Below are 17,217 nucleotides of genomic sequence, written 5' to 3'. Positions count from 1 at the left end.
CTCATGCCAGCTCCTTAAGATACTCAGTTATCCGCTGTATCTGCCATATTTAAGGCATATGATGCATTGCTTGCATCAGTGGACTGAATACTAGTCTGCGAGCGCTCTGAGTTAAACGAACCATTAAGGAATAAAGGTGCAGAAAGTAACAGCAGACGTCTGTACACCTCATGCAGAACTGACACTAGTTTGTACGTCATCTCTTCTATTGTAAATCCTGGATTCTGTTGAGACTGAATCTCGATTTTCTCATGAGAGCAGAGCCGGAACTTACCCACCACTGACATCTGACAGAGTGGTGCAGCAATGTTTAAGATTCTCTATGTTCTTAGGTCTTTTTTTTCCAGTTTTAGCAAAATTCTTAATCATATATATCATACTAACCAAATATGAATTGATTTTAATTTCAGCAACGTCTTTAGTGGTTTTTCAAGTTTAACTGGCACAGTTACTCTCAGGCTCCCCTTCTTATTACTTGTAGACATTTCAGATTAGGGGTGTAGCCAAAAGCAATCTGAATCTGTGTTTGTATGTGCTGGGAGGATGCATGACTTCTACCAGAAGCTGTTAAAAATGGTTTCGTCACCGTCGTTCTGTCTGTAGAATTGTTCTCCATTGCTATTTGCCATTAAAGATCTAAAATAGTATTTGTAATTGAACCCCACAAGTTTGTGTTGCCATGATTAGGGCAGCAACTAATGATTATTTTCAATGTCAATTCATCTGTCGATTATTCCCTTGATTAATTGATTAGTTCTTTGGTCTATAAAATGTCAGAAAATGGTTAAAAAAATATCCATTAGTGTTTTCCAAAGGCCAAGATAGCATTCTTAAATGTGTTGTTTAGTCCACAACCAAAAGATATTTAGTTTACTGTCACAGAGGAAAGAAACCAGAAAATATTCACATTTAAGAACCTGGAATCAGAGAATTTTTTCTTTTAAAAAAACAAAAACAAAAAAGAAGCTCAAACTGATTGATTGATGATGGTGCAGTAGTTAACATTGTCGCCACACAGCAAGAGGGTTCCTGGTTCGAACCCAGGGTGGGGAAGCCCTCCTGTGTGAAGTTTGCATGCTCTCCCTGCAACAGCATTGGTTTTCTCAGGGTGCTCCGGTTTCCTCCCACAGTCCAAAGACATGCACATTAGGTCAATGGGTGACTCTAAATTGTGAATGTGTGTGTGAATGTAAGCATCATTGTCTGCCTCTATGTGTCAGCCCTGTGATAGTCTGCCGACCTGTCCCGGGTGTACCCCGCCTCTCGCCCAATGTCTGCAGGGATAGGCTCCAGCCCCCTTGCGTCCCCCAACAGGATATGAATGAATGAATAATTGATAAGCAAATTAGTTGGCATATTTTAAAACTAAACAATGAATGGATTCATTGTTGCAGCTCTGTTCTGGAATTTCTGTCTTTGTTACAGTATGTTGAAAAATATTGATATTCAGTACCAATCATGACATGACATTGAGGGCATAACATTTCAGATTTTTCTTAGGAGATAAAAATAATAAGGCTTTCACATGAAAATGGCAATTCCACAGTATGTCTGTGCATCACTGAAATATGTAGGTTCATGTACAAATCACACAATGGAGTGAGACACTGCATGTGGGGGAGGCGTTGGAGTGCTGGTGTGTTTTCTGCTGTAGCATGGGAACCCAAAGGTTGGAGGTGGGCAACCTTCTTACCTTTGTCAATGTATGTTCATACAATGGCTCTTGTATGAACTGAAATGAAAAAAAAAATGAAATGAAAATGCACCCACAATGGTTTATATAATATCCTACAAAGTAGTACCCAAGGAATGAAGTTACAAATTTAATGTTGGGTAAAGTTACGGAGGTTAGGTTTGGGAAAAGAAACATGGTGACGACATACCTTAAAATGACTAAAAGTTCACTCAGAGTTCATACGGCTCCAAACATCGGTCTCCCTGGGAAAGTCCTCATCCACAACCCCAATCTTATGGGACCACTTCCTTCTCTGTCCTTTACTCCCATCAGCGCATCGGTCATGTGATTGCAGAAAAAATAGTTTGAAATTTCAGCTTAAAAAAATGAGAGAGCTACTGACAAAGTTGTCACTATTAGTCCCCTTAGCAATCTTTCACTCTAACCCAAAGCCAACTTCCTCATCACCTTACAATGACAGCCATGCATCACAGTCTGTGACTATGGATCTCATCATAGGACAACAGTGAATGTGTTCCTGAAGGTCTAATTTGACCTATCAGAGGTCATGATTGCACCCAGTTAGCAGCAGGCAGGACAGCATATTGTCCTATTCATCTTAATGACTCCTGTGGGCAGGGCTGCAGCGGACATTGAGGAAGGGCCTGAAAATGCTCTCCGGTGACCTTCTGCGACTAACAAATGGAGCGCAGATGAAACGAGTGAGCCCTGCCCGCGAGGCTGCCAACTCTGGCGAAAACTGTGAAAAGAAGAGAGAGCAGGGGAGAGAGTTATCCTATCAGTCTGATGTTACAACAGCCTTCAGTCCGGCTGCTCCCTCACGCCCGAGCCAGTTATTACATTTCACTCACGTTCGCCTTTGCAGAAGCGCTAATTGAATGCATCCAATATTCAGGAAAAGACCTACCTACTGTACCAACATGACCTTGGTTACCGGTTCCTGATAACTTTCGCAAGCAAGACGCTTCAGTGGAAGTGAGGCCCCGAGGCGTGCTGTGTCATCACTCCAGATTCATGATGGTCAACCTGCTACTTCCAATTTACAAAGACGTGTTTTGGTAGCTCCAACATGGATTAATTTCTGGCTTAGCAAGCAATTATGGAGGCAGGAGGAGGCAGACACAGAGAGGAGGAGGGTGGCTCTGTGGGATTGAAATCTGAGGATGGTGCAGAAATTTGTCAGCCCTCTGTGCTGACACCCTTATCCAAGTCATCTTCTCTCAGGATGGTGATATATGACTAAGGTGACCGTAATCATTATTCACAGACTGGTCTTCTTCTCTCCCTTGGCATGCCTTCCTCTTGGGTCTGATCAAGTGTGTTCTATTATCCCGCAGTAATGATTTGTGGAGGTCTGTGGCTCTGTAGCATCTGAAGGACGGCGCGTTGCGGAGCCTTCCAAAACAATATCATAACCCACATCCATTAGCCATATGGGTTCCATTCCCCAGATTTGCTTGATGCAATTTCAGTGTCCTCCCACAGCGGAGGCACAGCACAATCCTGGGATTCATTTAATTAGATTATTTTTTTGCTCCTTTGGTTTCTACACCTTCCTCAAGAGGCTTTTTCTTGATATTCATCCTGTGGTTAGAATACAGGATGCAACTGAGAATTATTTACATAACTGATCACTCCGACAGTTACCTGTTGGATTAATCATAAGGGCCTCAAAATATCAGAAAAAAAGTGAAAAATGACCATCAAGAATTTCCGAAAATCGTTACTTTTTCCAACCAACAGTATTTAAAACAGAGCAACAAAAAAAGAGAGAGAAAAGTGGCATATCTCATTTAACCCTTTCAACTCTGCAATAGAAATAGTTCACCTGTGTGTGCATTGGTATTTTTGCTTATTGTGATGTCATTTCATGGATTCTTTTCAAAAGCTTCAAATCCCTTAAATCTGTACAAGTTACACTGAAAGGTTATGTAAATCAATAAGTCATAATAAAGTATTGAAATTATGTCACAAAAAAAGTAAAAATGGTTTTTTTCATTAAATTTTGCAAAATAAACACACTTATCATACTGGCCCAAAAGATTTTCAAATGTAGAAACATGAAAAAATATTTCTAAACACTGCGCAAGTTATTTAAAATATGTGCATTATTTGGTAAAGTAAAAGAGCATATTGACAGTTACTATTCATTCTTCCGGTACCACCACAGGATTTAGCATGTTTTAACAGCACATGTGAGACAGTAGCTTTAGCTTTCTGCTGTTAGAAGAAAGAGTGGTCTAGCTAATTGAGTTTTTATTTTACATCATTATATACAGGATTATGCAAACAACAGTCTTCCACAACCATTATGAGAAAATACTGCATTTTTCCCCCCTTGTGCTCCGCACGCAAGTAGGGATGCACGATAATATTAGCACTTGATCCATATCGGCCAATATTGGCTTTAAAATGAACTTTCAGAATCGGTCATGCTTTTTCTTAGCTTGCACAATAAATGGATATTACATATATTGAAAAGTATTCTATCTCATGTCTCCATCCGCTGGTGGGCCATTATGATAAGAGTATGCATGCATAGTATGATGTTAATTCCACTACAGAAGAGATTTGACGATCACTTAAATTAGGTGGGAAAAAAGTGGATATATATATCGATATTGCTATCAGTCAAATGAGTTGTTACATATCTGCATATTGGATATTGGCAAAAAAAATCCAATATCGTGCATCCCTACACATATAATAAGGTAATGTAATGGCGTGATGATGTAGAAGAGGGACGCTTTTAGTTTCTGCTACAAAAAGAATGAATGGTCTAGCTATTATGGCTTTTATTTTAGCTCGATATATACAAGATAATGCAAACAATTGTAGTGGCCATCCACTGCACAAGGGCTAATTATCAAAGTTGTCAAGTTTCTGACAAATTGATCATCCTTCTGCACATGGACCCACTTCTACAAATTCTGCTCCATAGCACATCTAATGGTCAAAAGCTCAAAGATTTTATAAATACTTTCATTGTGAATTTTTAAAGCAAGATTTTCATGCTGAAAGACTTCACATGTCTGTGCGGAGTCTTGAACATAAGACCTGTTTTTGTTGAAAAAGAAAGAGATTTGAAATAAATTTTGCAGCTGAGACCATTTTACCAAATTTACCAAATGTGCACCATATTTACATTTTGTAATAGTGTAGTAGACTATTCATGAGAAACTTTTTAGATCAACAAATAACATTGGGAAAAGACCAAAAAATAAAAAAGGGGCCATGTATAGCTCTTTGTGGCACCCCTTGAAGAAGCTTTTTGACTAAGGTTGAGCTTAATACTCAGATGAAACGAGTATCCAGTACAGATTAAGTACTTTTTACGCATACAAGTACCATTCGAATACATTATGTCAATATCCATACTCGTGATGAAGGAAAATCATAATTTGGGTAGCTCAGTCTCTTACTCGTGATCAAAAATGATCGGAGGCTTAATCCTGAGATTGTTCTGAAACAAAAATAGTAACTTCTGATTAGCCCATATCAATTTTAGGTTTAAAATAACAATCTCTGGTCAGACCCCACAGGTCTCTGGTTTAAGTCACAACCTCTTTAGAATGAAACCCCGCCCATTACGAGTACAGATACATACATAGATCATTTAGTTGGTTGAACAGATAAAGATAATTGGCGTTCATTGCTCATTCATAAATACAACTGCTCTGCCAAAGTTACAGCTAACAAACCAGTTGAATTTAATACATTTCAAGATAGCATTTCTAATTAGGGAAAAAGGGAACATTTCATGTCAACCAGGGCAGATGGGATACTTTTACAATAAGTTGCAAGGGCAATTTAGTTGTTCTTTTTTTCTTTAGTTTTTCTGTAATCGTTGTACAAATTGTGTTTGATTTTTACAGTTACAGAATGAAAAATTCTTGAGTAAACCAATTTCTCAAGAGCCTTTGAAAAACAGAGTACCATAAAGATTGACACATTCTTTGTACATGTATCATGCTCACCAGACTTGGTGATGTGTAACTGTTTAGCCATTTTAAAGTCACAGAGTACAACACCAGGATGTAAAGTTGATAGTGTGTTTTATGTTTTATTTTTGCTTTAGTGCGGAACAATGAAATGCAATAGCTCTCCCTCTGCAGCGCTTGCATTTTAAAGCCTCTGATTGAACTTGGGCCGCTGTTTTGCATGGATCCATATTTATTACCGCTGCTGTGTTTGCTGTGTAATTGACTTCTGAACACATAAATAATGACGACCGTTATGGCTTCCCTTCCCTTTCTCCCCCTGCTTGCTGGATCTCTCATCGACTGTCCACCCTCTCCTCTGTCTCACCTCTACCTCCCATCACAGCAGCCCTACAAAGAGCAATAAGTTTGAAACATAGAGCAAACAAAGCCGTGGTCCAGGTGGATGAGGTGTCTGGAAATAAAACATGATCTTCCATCTAGCCGTGAAGATTGTTTATGGGCCTGTGTTGCTCAGTGGATCGAGGATAGTGCCAGCGCGGCCAGGGTGAGGGGTTTAATTCCCATGGGGGTCACTCATGCTTATAATGTAATCACTCAGGGTATCAGAGGTGTTCAGTTAGTACTGTTTTATCAGCTGCAGCAGGATAGAATTGAAGAGGTGTCAGTAATACAGCGTGACCGTTTCTGTTTTATTTAGGCTGATATTATTAATATGAGAGTTTTAAGATAATGATATTTCTTCCAGTGTTCCTTTTGATCATAAACACATAACATAAACATACAAAAAGGAAATTTGACCATGATATGTAATTAGCAGGACATTTTATAGTGACTATGAAAGTTTTCCAGAGTTAAGTGGAGTTTGCTCCTTTTTATAGCTGAAAAATTAACATTAACAGCAAGTTACACTGTAAATCTTAAACAAACCCCTAACTCTAACCTTTTAACTGAAAATATGACCTTCTCTTAACCATAACCAAGTGTTTTTTTGCTGGGAGTTTGGGACATGTCCCCCAGTGTTTGCAGTGACAAAAATGATTGTTTTTCTAATGACAGCTCTGGACAAGTCCAGCTGTATTTAAAGCGACAAAAGCAGTTGTTATTTAATGACAGTTTGGGACATGTCCTGCCATATTTGTAACGACAAAAGCGAGTGTTTTTTAATAACAGCTTGGGACATGTCCTGCCTTGTTTTGAGCAACAAAAACAGGTCTTTAAAAATTTTTGATTTTTTAAAGATTATTTTTGTGGGCATTTTTGCCTCTGTACATGGGGCGCCGGCACTATCCACTACGCTACTGATGCCCCAAAAAATGGGTGCTTTTTAAAAGGGCTCTGAACAAGTCCAGCTGTGTCTGTAGCAACAAGAGTGGGTGTTGTTTTTAATGACCGCTCAGGACATGTCTTGCTGTGTTTTGTAGCCACAAAAGCTGGTGTTTCTTAAAGACAGCTTGGGACATGTCCTACCGTATTTGTAACGACAAAAGCGAGCGTTTTTTAAAGACAGCCTTGTTTTTAGCAACGAAAGCAGGTATTTTTTAATGATAGCATGGGACATGTTTGTAGCAACAAAAGCAGGTGTTTTTAACGAGCTTGGGATGTGTCCTGCCCAGTGGCGGCTGCTGGTCTTTCAAACAAGGGAAGCTCACTTTAAGTTTACATCAAAAAAGTTGTCATATTGTAGCGAGGCAGGAACTTATAAAAGGAGCATTTAATTGAAGCTGTTTTTCAACCACACTCATGCCATAGAAACACAGCAAAACACACCTCAAGGGTTTTCAGATGGGTGAAAAGACCTGTTACTTTTCCCCACCCTTTGCACCAAATCAATCTGAGGTGTTGATCTGCCCTGCTGTTTAACTCTAAGTTTCTCCTCGTAAGGAAGACTATCAAATGGCTTCGCCAAAATCCGGTCGACAATATTCAAATTGTCTGCCATTATGTGCAGCTTGCTAGCTTGCTCGCTAGCTGGGGCTGCAGCGCGAGGCTAGTGTGACCGCCTGTGAGTGCTTTGGGACGGTGGAGGGGCTGACAGCAGCACCCGCTGCTCGTTGGGGACAGTAACTGCAGAGCGACAGAAGTCAGAGTCTCCAAACACGAGTACAGTCTCCAATAATACCAGAAAAGATGCTAGATTTGTAAACATCGTTTTAACAAATAAAAAAAGTCACTAAGAGGATTGGAAAAGTCTCCAGATCAACTCGGAACAACGGAATGAAACTTGAAAAATGCTCCGGTGGTGGTTTATATTTCAAGATCGCTGATTCGCTTATTTCGCTGTCAATCAAAAAGGGATTCAGCCTCAGACAGATCATCCAATCATCATGCAGAAGCCCAGCGTCCAGGCCAGCCGAAGCCAGCCCACTGACCCATAGACCTCCAGAGACGCTGAGCGTCCGATGGGTGGGACAAAACCGAGCATTTATCCAATTACTGTCTAGTTTAGCTGCAGTGGAACAACCCACTCTGTGCTTCCCCACTTAAGTCTTTGGACGCTGAGCTTCGACACTGTTTAATGCACTGTGACGCTACGGGAATGAATGAGAAGAAAGTCGCGTCAGTGACCTGTGATCAGCAGCTGATTCTGAACAAAAGTTGAACGCGTTCTAGCGCATATATAGTCAGTGAAATGTAAACACAACAGTACATATTTGACCACTTATTTTTTGACATTTTAGGGGAAGCTGAGCTTCCCTTGCAGTCTTAGAGCAATCGCCACTGGTCCTGCCGTGTTTGTAGCCACAAAAGCAGATTTTTTAAAGACAGCTCAGGACAAATCCAGCTGAGTTTGTAGCAACAAAAGCAGGTGTTTTTTTTAGCGACAGCTGGAGACATGTCCAGCCATGTTTGTTGCAACAAAAAATGGGTATTTTTCAACAATAGCTTGGGACAAGTCCAGCTATGTTCTGATGGCGAAAGCGAGTGTTTTTTAACAACATTACTGGAAATGTCCTGCTCTGTTTGTTGCAACAAAACCAATTATTTTAAGCCACAACTAGTTGTTTTTTGTGCCTAAACCTACACACATTAATCATATTATTGTCACATAAAGTTTTAAATGGAAATACAGAGTTTCGATATATCTGCTACACATGAAACGAAAAAATGTAATATATCTGTGGTTTGCAGATACATACAATGCCAACATTTATTCTTTGACTGAGTGATTAAAATAGGAGCATAATTGTTCCATCAGTTTTGCAATAAACGGATGCCTGAGAAAATATGACTGAAACGCCTCCTGTGTAGACAAGCTGTTAAGCTTGAGACCCCTTGGGGTACTAGGGTGTCTGATCATTTTGGCCAGTTGGTAAATCAGCTTTGTATATAAACTGACTAAAATCAAGCAGCAGTACAGAGCTCTTATCAGTATATAATCACAGGCTCACTCCGTCCAGTGGATTCAAGTTAGCATGCCTGAACTTCAGTGTATTCTGAGCTACTTCATCACCATTATAGGTCTGACTCACATTCCAGCTCTGTTATTTCTGCTGGTATGTCTGTCATGTCAGTTAAAAGCCTGGTATAGATGTCTAATTTGAAAACACACTACCGGAGCGATCAGACCGTAGACAGAAACTCAAACTCTGCAGTCCTCTGTCTGTGTGAGCTTCTTCATCCAGCTCACTGTGTTGACAAAAAAGCTGTTGTCTGTCAGCTCCAACTGTCTGCAGACAGACACACAGAGAGGCAGATGCACCGTTAGTTCATTTTTTTCCCTCTCCCAACTTTGGCTTCTGTCGAATCATGGCTCAATACTTTCTCTCTCAGCATTAGCCCTGCTGCTGCTGCTGAAACACAGCCATAAAATAGACTTACCACTCAAGCTTTATTGACATGCGTAGACATAACGCTGCCATGCTAAATGCAAAAATCATTCATAATTATATTTCTAGCAGCAAGCTGATTTACTCCGAATCATTTCAGCAGAGTAATGGCATCTCTAACTAAATGAGAGGCAGGTTCATCAAATTTTGCGGGAAGTGCTTTCCCCTTGGGGCAGTTCAGAACTGGTGGAAAAAAAGACAGAATGGGACTTAATTTCTTTTTTCACCCTGAAATATTTTTTCACTACTGAAAAATACAAGCTAAAGGACAAGATAATTAGAAATGATGTTTTCTGACATCAATGTATCGCACAAATGGGGAAAAGCAATTTTAGCTAAGAGAGGTAGTTTTTTTTTTGAGGAGTGAACATGACCTCAAATGTGGGTTATTTAAGGATTGTCTCAGGATTTTGGGTGCAGATTTGTCCCAGTAGAGCACCCTTACATCTGAAGCCTGGATTGGCCACACATGGCTTTGCACACGGGTTTTTGTCTGGCTGTCAGTGCCTTTGTCTGCACGTAGCACCAGTGATCCGGGCGCGATGCTTAATTCTCTGCAGCTATCTGCTGCTATCAATTAGAGCTTTTATGGGGAGGTGCTGTCAGAGTTACCATGGCAACCAATGTCTTTGGCAGTGCGTTGCATCCCCTGCAGGGCTGTGGATGGAGCGCTTGCAAGTATTACTGCACAGTACATTTTAAAGATTCAAAATCTTCAGCGCCCGGGGACAGAAACAATAAGCATGAAATACATGGCAGTGTTGGCAGACTTGTGCTGTTTGTGGATGCAGTTTCTCCTCAGCTTCTTGGCTTTGTACGGACTGCTGAGGCTATTTTGAATGTTAACGGATAGCTTTGACAATTTGAGGAAGTTGCAAAAGTGTCTAGCAGGCAGAGGCAATAATTTACTGGAAGCAAGCCCGGAGTTATACAGCATATACTTAGGAATTACCTGCTCACACACTTTTACAAGCTGCTTTAGGATTCTGTCAAATGAAAATGTCTGACTTAACAACTTACCATTCTTCTATAACACACTTTATGAGCAGTCATGCCCGGATTTCTAAAAATATTTCGATTTAGTGGTGAGTTTTACATGAGTGTTAAACTTAAATGTCAAGAGATGTTGACTTTGGGGGATCAGAGCCAAAGCTAGCACTGAAAATGCAGAGGTCATGTTCTCTGTATTTGGTCTCAAGATTTAGAGCTTTTAGAGACCCAGAGGGAGTTTATATCCTACGATTAAAACTTAAACATTATGGGTACTTTACAGGGTGGCTCATGTATCTTTGGACTCAATATATTTGAATTTGACTACCTAAAAAATAAATAAAGGGCTCAGTAATGTTACTTCTGGCAGTGAGGAGTAGGCTTTGAACAAGCTTTTGGGGAGGTGAGTGTAACTGTCCTTCTCAAACCTTACGGATGTGCAGTAAATACTGAATGTGGTCCGTGATCTAATGCAGAAATGATACACTTAAATTAGTTGTACAGTAAACTCCAATTCATAGCCTATGTGAAACAGCTGTGAGCAAGTATCATTTAAGCTCATATTCAATAGAAGTGATAAACTTATATGTCTGTCATGGACGGATTATTGGCCTACATGGCACAGGCCAATTAACCTGCATGTCTTTGGACTGTCGGAGGAAGCTGGAGTACCCCAAGAAAACCCACACTGGGATCAAACCAGGAACCCTCTTGCTGTGAGGCGAGAGTGCTAACCACTACAGCACCGTGCCGCCCTTTATACAGTTATACTAATTGGGATTTATGTCGATAAATAAGAGTGGACAGGAGTGTGAGCGTGGGCAACCATTCTTAGTGTGATATTTTGCTTTTACTTCTGTGACTGGTCGGTGACTGGTCTGTATTACATCTATATTTTAATTCTAACCTCAGTGATGATGTAGTATGATGTAATATTTTTCATTGTGTTGTCCTTGTTTATATAACATGCATGACACAACAAGGTAACATACGGGGTGAACTAATTGAGATAATATTAATAATACTCTTTATTTATAGAGTTCTTTTTGAAGATCCATGTTACAAAGTGTTTCAAGAAGGCAGCCAAATAAGAGAAAAATCATGAAAATCATAAAATCATCACGTTTTTTAAATAAAACAGAAAAATAAAAAAAACAAACTAAAAAATATTTGGTGCATAAAAAACATTACAAGGAGGTTGCTGCTTTTAGTAGTCCATCGGAACATTATAGTTTCACCACAGCAGACCCTTCTCAATAACCACTGTACAATGACAGAGCCGAGGGTAATTGCAGTCGGATTCTCTTAACACTGCGGTTGTCTTTTCCTAATTCTTAATAAATTCTCATTTACATCTTACCTTGACCTTTTCCATCCTTTTCCACCTTTTCCTTACCTTTTCCATCAAGGTCAAGTAAAACTGCTTAGGAATGGAGATTTTGCAACTTGTGTGTCTTCCTGTTCCTGTTTAAGTAGAGGTGGTGGGACCTTTTGCTTATCTGTGCTCAAGAGGCTATTTGCCCATGTTGTCTGTGAAATGAACTATATTTCTTATCAAGTAACTATATTGAAAACAAAAAAGAGAATTTTCATTTGTTTTCATATGAATCAAACATCTCTGAAAATGATGTCAACTGCCACACACAGCAGTAAACATGGGCAGTAATCAAAGATAAGTTTATAGCTGGTCCTCATGGAGGTAGAATTTCTCACCAGGGCTAACATGATAGCAACTGTGTGTTTTGCACCCTCAGTTCCTGGGTCAGTGTCATCCATCTATGTTTGGTATATTCGATTTAAAAATGTTTACACACCTTTAGACAGGGTAGACATTCTTCATGATGGCTCATAGTTGGTATTCAATTGGAAAACGTAGCTAACCGGAGAAGGGTCATTTGCTCACACTGACAAACACACATGGAAGGACAAGAGTTCAGAGTTACTTGGGAAGATTTTATTTTGACAACCATATTGAACAGTTAATCTTTACACCCCCTAAAGGTGAGCAGACTTGCGTTTTTCATTGATCTTGTACAATGTGTTGCCTTGTGCTGCATGTTTTAATCGGCCTTTCTGCACGGTAGCTTTTGTGCTCATACTGTACAGGTCAATGTAGCAAACAAAACATGGAGCATAGACTGAGCATGAGCATGGTTGTGCTGTGAAATTTCCAATAAAGTTTATTCAGACAAACAACTGTATCCTTAACGATGTTGACCAAAAAGGCAGGCAGCATTACTGTGTGTTTTTCTACAATGAACACAAGGTAAGAACAAAAGAGCATCATATAGAGCCACAGATGTCAGGAAGATAAACACCATTTTATATCATAGCAGTCACAAGACTACAGTTTTAGCCACAATATGAAAAATACTATTCCAGTAATATCAAAACAAGCTCACTACAGTTCATTAGATCTTTTGAAAGCAGCCATGTTGGGAAATCAGACCATGGCACTGCCTAAACTGCAGACAGCAAGCCCAGAGTTCTGACATGTCAAGAATCCATCTGATCATCCAAAGACCAGGTCATTGATTGTTCATGCAGTAAATCTGGACTTTTCTCAAACTGCACATCAAACAACAACTGATCTGGCTGAAGTTTGGCCTGGCTCTAAAATTTGTCTAGGGTGACCAGTTTGGGGCAAAAATCTGACATGGTTTGTACTGTGTGTAACCCGGCTTGATTTGATGTGGGGTAAAAATACAGAACATTTATTTCAAAAATTATTTTTACTTGTGTAATTTTCTGAAAAGAGGTTGTATTGTATTGTTGGAACTTGACTTATGACCTCAGTATTTAGAAAGTCCTGTTGGCGGCCTTGATTGTTGACTTTGACTACTGATTCTAGGGTTGGGCAATACCCTCTTGAGACCCGAATTTTTGTTTGGTATGCATTTTTAATTTCTCCCAGCTATTTGGGATCGGCAGGACCTGATAAGTATAAAAAGGTTAACATTGTCAACAACAATTAAGTCCCAATGTCCTCGGAGGAGATGTTTGAATGTCTTCAACCGAGTACTTCCTTAGTAACAGTGTCTAAGCTTGTAACTACTGCTAAAATTGGTCAAATATGTTGCTATATAAAACAGCAACAAACAAGCAAACATTATTAATCATAAATAAACAAGTTTCATATTTTCACATTTCACCATAAAATGTGATCAGGTTTTGGACCTTGTCCACTTTGTTGTCAGGATCAGCTGCAGACTGACTAGATAGAGATGGCTGCCATCTTGTTTTTACAGGGATTAGTGTATTGTGCTCTTACTGCCACTAGATGGCACAAAAAAGTGTCCATGAACGAGGACAACAGGTCTAAGTTAAGTAGAATGAAGTAAACTGCAGGGGTCCTAAGGACAGAGGGATGTCGTACGCTGTAAAGCCCTGTGAGACAAATTGTGATTTGTGATATTGGGCTTTATAAATAAAAGTGATTGATTGATTGATTGATATACCGCCAAGTAAACCCAAAATGTGATGTGCTCATATGAGGAGGCAGGGTCTCAGGAGGAAATGATGGTAAGTACCATGCATGATAGAACTGTGTCCACCACCAGTGACACCAGTTCTACCACGGTGGCTATTCAGGGCTGGCTATGGCAAATTAGACATTTTGTATTTCTCCAAAAGGAATACCCTAGCAGTGGGGAGATGCTATGGAACAGCATTTAGATCTTCATGTGGGGAGATAAAACTTTCACAAAAATGACTGGAAACAAAAAAATTGACCTCTTTTAATGGCTAAAATCCTGGCTACAGCTCTGTCAAGCATCAGCAGACAGAGAGTGGTCAACCTGTTAGAAGAAGGAAGCATTTAGAGGCAGCGTCTGCCTGTCTGTGGAGAGTGACGCTGATGAGCAGTAATCTGAACCTTCTTTAAAGTGAGAAAAACACCAGCAGCCTCCTTCTATCCCAGCTGTGAGTTATGGCTCTCTTTTATCTGATGGAGCACTTAGTCTGCAGCCCAGCCTTGTTGTCAAGTATTCTTTTCACTTATGCCCGATCGATCGCTGTTGCCAAGTGTTAATGATGAGTCATACTATTAAATGTGATGACCTGCGGCCGTATTCTATTACCTTGCTTTCTTGCACAGGCAGACCCCCGTAATTAAGGTTCAAGTAGATGCAGGAGAGGAGGAGAAGAGGGTTGGAGCCAAAGCTCAATTAAAAATAGCCTTAGCGTGCATACCACCGAAGAAGAAATGTTGAGTTTTAAAGTTTTAATGCTTTATTGGTTTCTGTCGCCTGAGGAGATGAATGTTTTCTTTAAACTGATGCCGAGATAAAATACTGCTGTACGAGTGGCAGGATAATCATTTAGTGAAATTAACAGCCAGTGCCAGCCTTCTTAATTCATACTGTTGTCATTTTCTGTGGAGTCTGTGTGTGTGGTGCAAGATGTAATGCAGATGTTTCTGGCCAGACCGAAGGATTTTTATCCTCATTAATAATATAATGTGACAAAGCAAGATGTGACAGTGTTGCGTAATAAAAAGGCGGCTCTCTGTAGTATTAGCCATCCATTGTTAAACTGTCAAAAATGTAAAAAGAAAAAAGAAAAAAATGTGACGGAGTAGATAAGTGATCTTTTTCGACTTTTAGCAGCTTGATGTCAAAGGTCAGTGAATCCCTTTAGATTGACTGCCACAGGGGATAATAAAAGCACAGGATGGAGCCATTTCTGCTGCTCATATGTGGGTCGTCTCAGACGGTGCCTGAGAGACTTTCAGTTAATGCCAAGCTGAATTATTCACACCATATGAACGAATCAAACACTTTCATTGACTAGCTTTTATCAGTGTGTGTTCTCTTTTCATGTAAACAGTTGATACTCCACCCAAGAACACGTTTTTCAAGAATCACTTTAATTTCTTGATGATTTGAAGTAAAAGGGGGCCACGTTAAACAACAGCATAACTATACAGAACTAGGAATATCAAACAAGGGATATCAAAAATATTCTCGGCAGATAACCATTCAGTGAATTTTTGACCGGTTACCACTTTTGCCACTTTTGAGTTTATTACACTTTGTACCACCCAGGTCTGGTGGGAACTAGCTAGTCTCTTATTTGGCAGTTACCGTTATAAATATCATCTTGAAACATTGGGCCCACCATCCAGTCTCCCCCAGGTCACCCAGTGAGTAAGTGGCTCAGTTTTGAGCTGCAACTCCCTTTAGCTGTTAGCTCTGTTAGCACCAGTGTCAGCCTGGCTAGTGGTACTAACATGCTGAAGGGTTTTTTTGGCTGGAAATGAAGCTGCTTACTCACTAGGTCTACCTTGGGGAGACCAGAGGGTGACGACTATGTTTCCACTGTATTACAGGCGTTAACTTTCAAATAAACGCTACCACTGAGCACGATCTCACACGAAGTCTTCCAAATCTGGCACTTGGGCAGGGACTTCAGAAATGACATGATACCTGGCCAGTTGCCATTATAGTTTAATGGTGGCCAGCTTGTCGGGGGGAAACACAACAGGACAAGTGACGAAAGTCCGAGCGGGGCGAGCAGGATGGGTGGTGGATGGGTCCAACAAACATCGACTTTGACCTGAGAGAGGGGTGTTTGCATCCCGTGAGATTCTAAAACCAAACCGAACCACTTGCCTTTGTTGCTTACACCTAATCGTATTTTTATTGCCTAAACCTAACCATGTGCTTTTCTTGCTTAAACCTAAACACCATTTCGTGGTGTTGTACCAATGTAGTGCATTTATTTTGAAAGAGACGTTAAATTTCTTGTGAAACGGGAGAACTTGACATGGTGTCCCAGACTACCAACGCACCCAGGGTACCTTGCACATCATATGTGGACGTGGAAAGTCCATGACCAAAACATCAGTATGTGATAAGGAGTGAGAATGTGTTGCATCACTAGCTAGCACCCACTCGATCTAAGTAGCGCCCACTGCAAAATAGTCAAGGCTAATGTTGGCTAACCACTGGAGTCGGGAGGGTGGGCAGTGGCCACTATGCATGTTAACCCGGCTGGCCAGCTGTCTGTTAGCAAAGCAAATAAGACATTTACATCACAAAACATCAAAATTTCACCACCTCTAAATGGATAAAGCTCACTGACTCAATGAAGTGCCGGACTAAAAAGAAAGCGCCTCTTGTATTTCACCTCATTATGCAGTTTTTTGCTTAAAAATTAACCCGTTAGCTACCAAACTGACATACCTGATCAGAACATCCGTGCAGTATAGGCTCGTCCAAGTGCTTCCCAAATGTGCATTTTTGCTAAAACCTTGCTATTTAAAACACTTCCGCATGAACTGTCCCACACCCAGATGGAGTAGCGCAACTGGGCAAGTGCTTGCGTTTGAAATCTGCTTAGTGAAATGCATGAGAAGAATTCAAATGCTGGGACCGATGCAAACTGTTTTTTGTTTGAGCCGTTTGCAAACTAGGCACTAATAATTTGTGTCTTCACAGAGACAGGCTTGGACTCACTGATAAAATACCATATGTACATATCAGATTATTAGTTCATGAAGGATGTTTTGTAAGAAATGCCATATTTTGTCTTAATGTTTTGATATTGTGATAAATATTGTATTGTGTACTTTTTATTGGGGTTCTATAGTGCTTTGAGTTTTTTGGTACTGTTACATCCTAGCGATGTACTACCATGAACACTACAAAGTGCACACTATGCCTCAATGGTCACAGTGTGCTGATTTTGTCATTAGTGTAGAAGAAGTCCATGTTCTTTTCGTGTTTTACAAACAGGTGCCCAACCACAGACACCACAC

At 40.2% G+C, this 17,217-nt stretch overlaps 1 protein-coding gene across 1 annotated transcript in view; it reads left to right on the top strand.

Annotated features, from left to right (window-relative positions):
- The window catches only part of LOC125897514 (heparan sulfate glucosamine 3-O-sulfotransferase 5), a 137,649-nt gene that overhangs the window by 1,224 nt on the left and 119,208 nt on the right, over positions 1-17,217 (top strand). The gene's annotated exons all lie outside the window — the stretch shown is intronic.

The sequence above is a fragment of the Epinephelus fuscoguttatus genome, linkage group LG11 (assembly GCF_011397635.1).
Source record: "Epinephelus fuscoguttatus linkage group LG11, E.fuscoguttatus.final_Chr_v1".
NCBI lineage: Eukaryota > Metazoa > Chordata > Actinopteri > Perciformes > Serranidae > Epinephelus > Epinephelus fuscoguttatus.
The sequence above is the reverse complement of the archived record's forward strand: the minus strand, read 5'-3'. Positions and strand labels throughout refer to the sequence as shown.